This window comes from Schistocerca piceifrons, chromosome 4 (assembly GCF_021461385.2).
Source record: "Schistocerca piceifrons isolate TAMUIC-IGC-003096 chromosome 4, iqSchPice1.1, whole genome shotgun sequence".
Lineage (NCBI taxonomy): Eukaryota > Metazoa > Arthropoda > Insecta > Orthoptera > Acrididae > Schistocerca > Schistocerca piceifrons.
The window spans coordinates 123554483-123564072 of NC_060141.1; positions in this window are offsets into that span (position 1 = coordinate 123554483).

Sequence of the window (9590 nt, forward strand, 5' to 3'; positions counted from 1 at the left end):
GTCTTCGGAATGACTGATTCAGTGAACAGAAAACTTAAAACATTGTGCGGTGAAATTAAAACCACGGCCATCAACATTAAGATTTCCATGGGAATTGCTCAAACACAAAGGAGAGAGGGAATGGATAGAAAGAACACACAGAAGGCCACTACTAGGAGGAAGACTCGTCTGACGACGGGATAAAAGAAGGTAAAGTGGGATGGTGGGGGGTAAAGTGGGATGGTGGGGGGTGCAGTGTTAGAGTGAGAGTTTAACATAGCTTTGGAAGACTTGTGATCAAATAACGCAGAAGGGAGACATAACAATCCTTCGGTATTTCAAAATTTGTTGAAGAAAGTCGCAATCAAATTATTATTCAAGTTGGAAGGGACAGACAATATTCCTTCGGAATTTCTAAAATCATTGGAGGAAATGACATCCAAACGACTACATAAGTTTGTGTGTAGAACCTATGAGATTGATGAGAAAACATTACACTTCCGGAAAAGTATTTTCCACGCCATTCTGAAGATTGAGCGGGTAGATAAGTACGAGAGCTACCGGACAATCAGCTGAAATGTATGTCCACGCATCCAACTTGTTGACAATAATAATATACAGAAGAAAGGGAAAAAGATGAGGAGCAGTTAGATGACGATCACTTCTGGCTTTCGAGAAAATAAACACACGGCGTTGCGATTGGTAATGGAAGCAAGAGTTCAGAAAAATCAGAACACGTTCATAAGATAAGTCGATTTAGAAAAATTTTTGGATTGAAAGTAAACGATGATAAGAAAGTAATGAAGAGTACCAGAAAAATTATTAACGGTGAACTTAAGACAGCGAAGCGTGACTACGAAGAAGCCTGAGTTAGGGAACTCTGTTACCTTGAAAACAAAATAACATATGTCCGGCTAAGCAAGGAGGACATAAAAAGCGGACTAGCGCAGGTAAAACAACCATTCCTGGCATCAAAATAAGTCTACTATTACCGAACAAAGGCATAATTTCTGAGAATGTACGTTTGGAGTACAGCAATTTATGGTAGGGAATCACGGACTGTGAGAAAACCGATAAAGAAGAGCACTTGGTGCTATAGAAGAATGTTAAAAATTAGATGGAATGATCCGAGAAGAAAGGAACGTATGGAAGTCTTGACAAGAAGAAGAAGAATCAGGATTATACAACATGTGTTAAGAGATCAAGGATTATTTCTATGGAACTGGAGGCAACTGTAGAGGATAAAAGTTGTAGGGGAAGACAGAGCTTGGAATACATCCCACAAATAATTGGTTCAAATGGCTCTGAGCACTATGGAACTTAACATCTGAGGTCATCAGTTACCTAGAACTTAAACTACTTAAACCTAACTAACCTAAGGACATCACACACATCCATGCCCGAGGCAGGATTCGAACCTGCGACCGTAGCGGTCGCGAGGTTCCAGACCGAAGCGCCTGGAAACGCTCGACAACATCGGCCGGCCAACAAATAATTGAGGAGGTAAGCGTCAATTACTGGGATAATGACTGGTGACAAAAATTAAAAAAATTAATACTTCAGCCTTTGTGGAACCTATAAAATTCTGGATCTTGTACCACTTCTGCTAATTAACCGCCTTTGAGAAACTCATTGCGCTCCCGATAACTGATGCTTGTGAGGTAAGGTACGTGCACCACTGGTGTATACTGTGTATATTGTGTGGAACCACTAGCCTTGTTAGTACCTGCGTAACAAAGCATGAACACAGATTTTTGGCAACAAAATAGAACCCCAGCCACAGATTTTGTTTAGTATGTGTTGTGACGTGCTTCTGTGAAGGATTCGGTGTATTTAATTGCGTTGCCTAGTGTCAGTCAACTTTCCTGTTTAGGTATCTGTTTGTGCAGTTGCCTCGTGTTAGCTTTCTAGTGTAGTTTTACGCCGTCATTAGCGGTACTGTCATCTGACTTAGTTTGCAACTATTGCGTATACAGTATATTTGAATAGTCAGTAATTCCGCAATTGTGAAGTTGTCTACGCACTAGCGACAGTAATAGTGTCCGCTACACAGCTTTTAGTTTATTTACTCTCACGTGCCTCTGTGAATAAATGAAAAGTAGCTGATTATGTACCATGTTGAATGGAGTTGATTAACTTATACAAAATGTTTCCGTATTTTTCGAGCATTTGTATCGCATGAAGTTTCTTTGTGGTGTTTTGATAATCAGAAGCAGTATAGTAAGAGTAATCAGATTGTATCTGACGGCTGCTTGGATTAGTGCTACATTCCTTACTGTGCAGACGAACTATGACTAAACGTGAATAGGGTCTGTGCCCGCTTGTGTACGGATGAAGGGGGAGCTGTCCATTGTCTCGAGGCAGTTGGAAGCTGCACTGGCTACGCTCGACAGGCTTCCGACCGCTGCCACAGTTTGTGTTGACAATGGGGCACCTGAGACGAATTCCTTACCATGTGGTTCCTACAGCTTCGCATGGGGTCTCTGGTGTCACAGCACCTTACGGCTCTCTAGTAAAGACAGTGATTACAAATGTTGATGGTGTTAGGACAGCAACCAGCCACAAATTTACTTTCAGTTACTTTATTCAAAGGGTACCGTTACCGGTTTCGAATCGTTGTGATTCATCCTCAGACGGTTTACATGCTTTCTTAATGACATGTGGTGTGTTTTTTACAGATTAATATGACAAAATTGCACAAAGACACTGATTAGCGAACAATGGCAGGTTTTCACGAACGATGAACAGCGAAAAGCGACGGGATCGCATGCGTCTTGGTGGAAGGTGACTGTGGGATGCTAATCATACGACTGTCCACTTACACCATAATGACAGCACATCTGAGTCAGCACGGGACGCCTCGTCTGTTCGTCTGTCGGCGCTGCGACCGACCTTCCTGAATGCTCAAGACAAACGCAGTGGACTGTTTTTCCAGTCGTGGGGAGCTCCAGCGTAAGTCGGGTGATGGGATGCCTTAGGGAAATAGCGAGAACAGCCGGCTCTGCTTGCCAGAAGGACTCGTCCGAGATGTGTAGGAGGTTCTTCCTCCGGCAGCTTAGCACAGTGGGTGCACACCCGGCTACAAATAATGATTCATGCCTTGAGAGTGGCACCTACTAGGTGTACTCAGAGGCCATCGTCGGTTCCTACAGGCGGCTGGCTGCTTTTGTGAAGACAGTTGGCCTCGCGTGCTGGGCGGAAAGCGAATTAACGTTTTGTAACGTCGTTCACAAAAACGATCACGCTCCTCTGGACTGGAGCCGAGTGAAAGGCTTAAACCAGAAGCTCAGAGGAAATATCGTGGATGCAAATTTCTTCACCTCCTCTAGCGGGTAGAGAACTGAAGGACGCGTCTCAAGAGGACAGGTCAAGTCAGGAAACAACTACTAGGGTAGGAAAGAACATGTAAGGTGCACATGTGCGTTTTCTGAGAAATTCCTCGAAGGCCCTATAAGGACATGGAAGAATATCAGCCCCATTAATTGAAAGTAGTATGGCAAATCGGAGAAAAAAAATTTACTGTAGTATAATATTCCATAAAAGGGTTTAAGACTTGTAAACTGTAATAATGCACACATAATGCTAGGAACAGAAAGCTGGTTCAAAACAAGTGCTAACAACAATGAATTCTAAATTCATATCCTTTCCATCTTCATCTCAGAATATCACTTAGAGCCAGCGACCGTAATTATTCGTTGCATATATTCCAATCACTGTCTTTCTCTACAGTTCTTACCCTCTGTATTCCCCTACAGTACCATGGAAGCTGTTCGCTGATATCTTAACACATGTTCGATCATTCTGTCTTTTTTTCTTGCCAGTTTCCTCCACATATTTCTTTCCTCAACCTCCTCATTTCTTTTCAATCTAACCATTTTCACCACCCTTCTAAGGCATCGCGTTTTAACCCTTCGATGCTCTTCATTTCCGGTCGCCAAACAGACCGAATGCTTCAGTCGTATTTGTCAGAAACTTGTTCCTTAAATTGAAGTCCAATTACTGATGCTTCTAAGGGAACAGAATTCCTTCACTTCATCTATGTGGCGGTCCCCAATTTTTATGGTAAGTTTCTCACTAATCTCGTTTCTGCAACTTCTCATTACTTTCGTCTTTACTTAAATTTACTCACAATACGTATTCTGTGATCAGTGTTCTGTTCATTTCATCCAATATGTCCTGTTATTTGCCATCGCTTTCTCTGAGGATAGCAATGCCATAAGCGATAGTTATCAATGGTTTTCTTTCACCCTTAGTTTTAATCCCACTCGTGAGCCAATCTTTGACAACTGTAGTATTTGGCAACTCGCCTGGCCACGTACCACTGTAGAGCACACCTGTGGCTGGAGGGTTGTCTCGTTCCTAGGCGTCCTCTGCAGAAGCCAGGAACACACGGACTCTGGTCGTACATACCGCGCTGTGTACGTACCAGACCACAACAGCAAATTGCGCATTCTATTCTCGAAAGACAACAGCAAACTGAACTTTTCCTCTGTGAACAGACGGGACTACAGTGGACTCCTCGAGAGGCGCAATCATCGCCCGCCAGTAGCTGCCCGCGGTGCTGCAAGTCGCGCGTCGCGGTTCACATGGCTCTGAGCACTACGGGACTTAACATCTATGGTCATCAGTCCCCTAGAACGTAGAACTACTTAAACCTAACTAACCTAAGGACATCACACAACACCCAGCCATCACGAGGCAGAGAAAATCCCTGACCCCGCCGGGAATCGAACCCGGGAACCCGGGCGTGGGAAGCGAGAACGCTACCGCACGACCACGAGATGCGGGCCGCGCGTCGCGGAAGTCGCACGTAAATCCATCCGCCGGATTACATAAGGTATAGCGCGGTGACAGCTAAACACACTCTCGATCCGGGCGTGATGCTGGCTGCAGCCCATCAATCGGTAACGGACCCTGACAGGCCGTCGACTCAGCAAGGCTCAACAACACCGGCAACATCACCGACCCGGCCACCGACCATATTAGCGCACAGCTCACTAATCGGACATCGACCCAACGCCGATCAAGACGTCTATATGGACTATCGTATGAAATTTTATTTCTACCAGAAGTGTTTTTAATTTTCAGGCTTCACATCAGAATAGTGAACTGTTTATTTTCCATGTTACCAATAAAAGTGTTCGTTTTTTGTAACTGGTGCACTGAGTTATTTATGTGCTTCCCTTGGCCACCCCGCAAGACCAAGGCTTAAAAACAACATTCATTGCTTCTTAGATATACAGACTGAAGATTAGGGGAGAAAGAGTGCACTCTGTCGTACATCGTTTTTAATTCGAACAGCTCGCTCTTTGTCTACCATTCTTACGGGTGCACATTCGTTCTTACACATATTACATATTACATCTGTTTTCCTCTAGCTTATACCTATTTTTCTGAGACTGTAGAAATCTTGCACCATTTTACACTAATCTTTTTCTAGACCGACAAACCCATGAACAGATCTTAATTTTTCTGTATAACTTCCGTTATGTCACAACTGCCTCTCTGCAGCCTTAGCCTTTCCTATAGTCCAACTGATCATCGTCTAAAAGATCTTGTGTATACTCGTATTATTCTTATCAGCAACTAGGTGCATGAGCGATTAGACTGATTCTGCTCTAGTTCTCACACTTATCTGGCTTTGCCATCTTCGGGATTGTTTGAATGGTATTTTTCCGGAAGTCTCTTGGTACGTCGCCAATCCTACAGATTTTACACACCAACTTCAATAGTCGTTTAGCTCCCTTTTCTCCCAATAATTTTGGGTATTTCGAAAGATATTATCTATACTTTTCACCTTATTCAATCGTACTTCTTCCAGCGCTCTGTCAAACTATGACTGTAATAACGGTTCCACTATCTCTTTTAAATTGATTTTAGTTTCTTCTTTTATTACGTCAGTTGACAGTTTTCCCTCCTCGTAGAGGCCTTCAGTACACTCTTCGCAACTATCCGCCCTCTGCTCTGCGTTTAACCGTGAAGTTCTTTCATCACTCTTAATGTTGACACAAAGTTTTTAATTTCACCGAAGGTACTTTTCGCTCCTGAACTCACATCAACAAAAGTTTTTCGTCCCCTAGATACGTCGAGATGGTGTAATGTTGTTGTGGGTGTTCCTCTACCGATCGGAAGGCTTGTAAAGATAGAAACATTTACCATGTGCAGTATGATGGGTAGAACGATTCACTCGAATGCACTGCAGCATTTCAGCTAAGGCGTAGCACCACCCTGGACGCATTAGAGACGCCTGTGGCACACTAGAGTAAATATCCATCATGCCACGAAGGATAATGACGACTAGTGATCGGGTGTGCATAATCTCTATCGACGCAGAAGTCTTGTCAATCAGAGAAGTTGCTAGACGTGTGCACAGGATTCGACGTGTGGGCATGGAATCGGTGCCAATTGATGGGTAGTGTTGAGGACTTAACACGCACAGGCTCTCCACGTTGGGCAGGTGCTCATTGTGATCGATATCTGCAACTTTTGAATCGAAGGTACCGTGCGCTGAGTGATCCAGAACTGAATTCGGCGTTCGAAGAGACTACAAAGACGTCTTATATCACATGAAAAGTTAGGAAACGATTGCATGACGCGAATCTGCATTGCCAACAACAGTGGTGAGTACCATGTCGTGCACCACAACACTGTAGACTCCTTACAGATGGGCATGAAATCATGCCCCAGTATTGGGCGCTTTTCACGGACGAAATTCGGATGTGTTAGTACCCTGATAATCGCAGACAACGTGTTTGGAGACAACGCGGTAGTATCCAACGCCTCCAAAACTGCGCACCACATGTACACGGAGGTGGTGGTGGAGGATCTTCTAGCGTGGCATTACGTGGGACTACAGTACACCTTTAGTGGTTGTTGAAAGGAAGTCTCGTTGGTTTACGATATAGGGACGACATTATGCAACGAATAGTGGGGCCGTGTTGCCAACATTTCGGTGACAGTTTCATCTGGATGAATGATAACTCTCTTAATCAACGTTCTGTTCTCGGAAATTCTTTCCTTCAGCATACTAGGACGATCAGAATGGAATAAACTGCCTGACCTCAGCACACGAACTCAGTCAAACATAAATGGGATGGACGAGAACGAGGTTTGTTTGGGCGTCGACAACGACCATGTACTCGTATTCTACGTGACTTACGCAAAATCACCATTAAAGAGTGGAAAAGTCTGGATCATGGCTGGCTTGATGATGCAATCGATCGCATGCCGCGACCGACTGATGCCTGAATCCGAGCAAGGGCACGTTCTACCACCTAATGACGCTACTCGGGAGTACTGTTAAAAACTCGGCTTGTGACACAGACGATTTTGTCGCTGCACGAACATTTTGTTTCAATACAGTTCAAAATAAAGTGGTGATGCAAAACTTTTGCTGATGTTTGTACATGCCGAAACTGTCCTCTCGACGACCATTCCTTTTTCGATTTTTTCTTATTTTTGTCGTACCCATTTTGCCTTAGGTTTCCTGTGCTTTCTATTTATTCCATTCCTACATGACTTATATTGATTTATGAATGAAATTATAATCCTGTCTTTTCCTGAATATTTTTGTACTTACTTCATTTATCGATCATTTGAAGTATATTTCCGTTAATCAATGATTCTTCAGAGTTAACTTCCTCTCTATATTTGCCTGTTCAACTTCTGTGGCTTTCATTTTCAGAATCGTCCGTGCACATCAACTGAAATACAGTGGTACTCAGTAGAGCAGTACCCACAACCTTAAAGAACCTTAAACGCACATCACAGTTCTTCAGTATTACTGTGTCACACTTCCGCCTGACGTCCATCTAACAATTCAGCCTGCACTTCATCATTGCTAAAATATCTGATTACGGAATCGTCTCACCAAGACATAGGCCGCGCGGGGTAGCCACGCGGTCTGGGGCGTCTGGTCACGGTCCGTGCGGCTCCCCACGTCGGAGGTTCGAGTCCTCCCTCGAGCATGGGTGTGCGTGTGTGTGTGTGTGTTGTCCATAAAGTAGGTTAGTTTACGTTAGATTAAGTAGTGTGTATGCTTAGGGACCTTAGCAGTTTAGTCTCAAAAGACATTACCACATATTTGCGAATTTTTTTCCACCAAGACATAATCCTGTTCTTACCTTCCCTGTCACCACAATTTTCCAAGGACACCTTCTCCATTTGTGATTTTTCGAAGTATATTCGCTATTACCAGAAGAGATTTACTGTACAACTCTAAGTTTTCTTGTATTCATACCTACTACTGAGACCACCGCATTTCATTTCTTCGGCTACCCCAGCGTTCCAATTATGAGAGTATCGTCCCACTTACATAACAAATTACCCATTCAATGTCCTCGTATGCTCTCTCCATCTGTTCATCTCCTGCTTGTGATGTCGGTATGTATACCTGAATTAGTGTAGTGTGCGAGTTTATATCGCTAAATAATGTCAAATAAGGTTGGTACATATTCCAAATGCGACATAATTTGAGTTAATATAACTGTTGAAGAGTGTTCAAATATGGTAACTGAATGCATTTACAGTTCGCCTACCTCAGGAGCCGTAGTGGCGGAACACTTTAAATAAAGCTTCGTGAAGGTTGCGCGAAAATATCTTGGTTACATTTTTTTACCTGGAGATTGTAACTTATCCACTGTAGAGTGTGAGACTCAAGTGATTTGGTGGGTAGTGTGGACAGGAAATCGCCTGAAATTATATTTTAAGTGCTTTATCCAAGACTTATCTTGAGTAGTTAGCCGAAGAAACTATTAATCAGAATAACATATTAGATGTCCTTGTCAACACAGGCACCAAGTTTTGGACTCAATCAGCAAAGAAATGCGTGATTATACGGCCATTACAGCATCACTGAATACGGCTGTAAATTGGACTGAAAAGAGAGGTAGGGAGATATAGCTGCTTAACGAGAGTGACTAAAAGCAGGGTTCCCCGAACATCAATCTCTGACACACAAAATAATGAATTTAGGTGGACAAAGATCAAGATTATTGTGCAACAGGCCTTAGATATGTCGGAAAAATGAGGGATGGGAAAGACCCACCGTGGTTTGACAGCCGTGTTAGAATAGTGCTCCAAAAGCAAAGGGAGCTTCACTTCATACTGAAACGTAGCCAAAGACTCGTAGTCAAACAAAAATGAGAGACGCAAAAATTAGCGTATGAATAGCCATATGTGAAGTCTTCGACTAGTTCGAAAGCAAAATTATCTACCGATCTGACATGAAATCCTAATTGGTTTTGGCCTTACGTTAAATCAATAAATGGACCCGTGCCTGCATCGCCATTATGGCACCGAAACGGAGGGTAACAGAAAGACTAAATACTAAATCCTCTTTGCCAAAATGTTTTCACTGTTCCCCCCTAGCTAGCTTCCGCTTAGGGTCTATGTAGGTGACCTGCATGAGTTCTCTCGTTTCCATAGTCAAAGTTGTCGAACGCTAACCGAGTCGTAGCTGCGGAAGCCGATATTAATAGACTATTCCTGGTGATAAATACAACTCCTGCTTTCTCGTTGTAGGCCACTAAATTACAACACATTCTGCAGCGTGTTGCGGGTAAGACAACGAACTTACCGGACAGTGGGATACTTACCAGCATTGTAGCTAC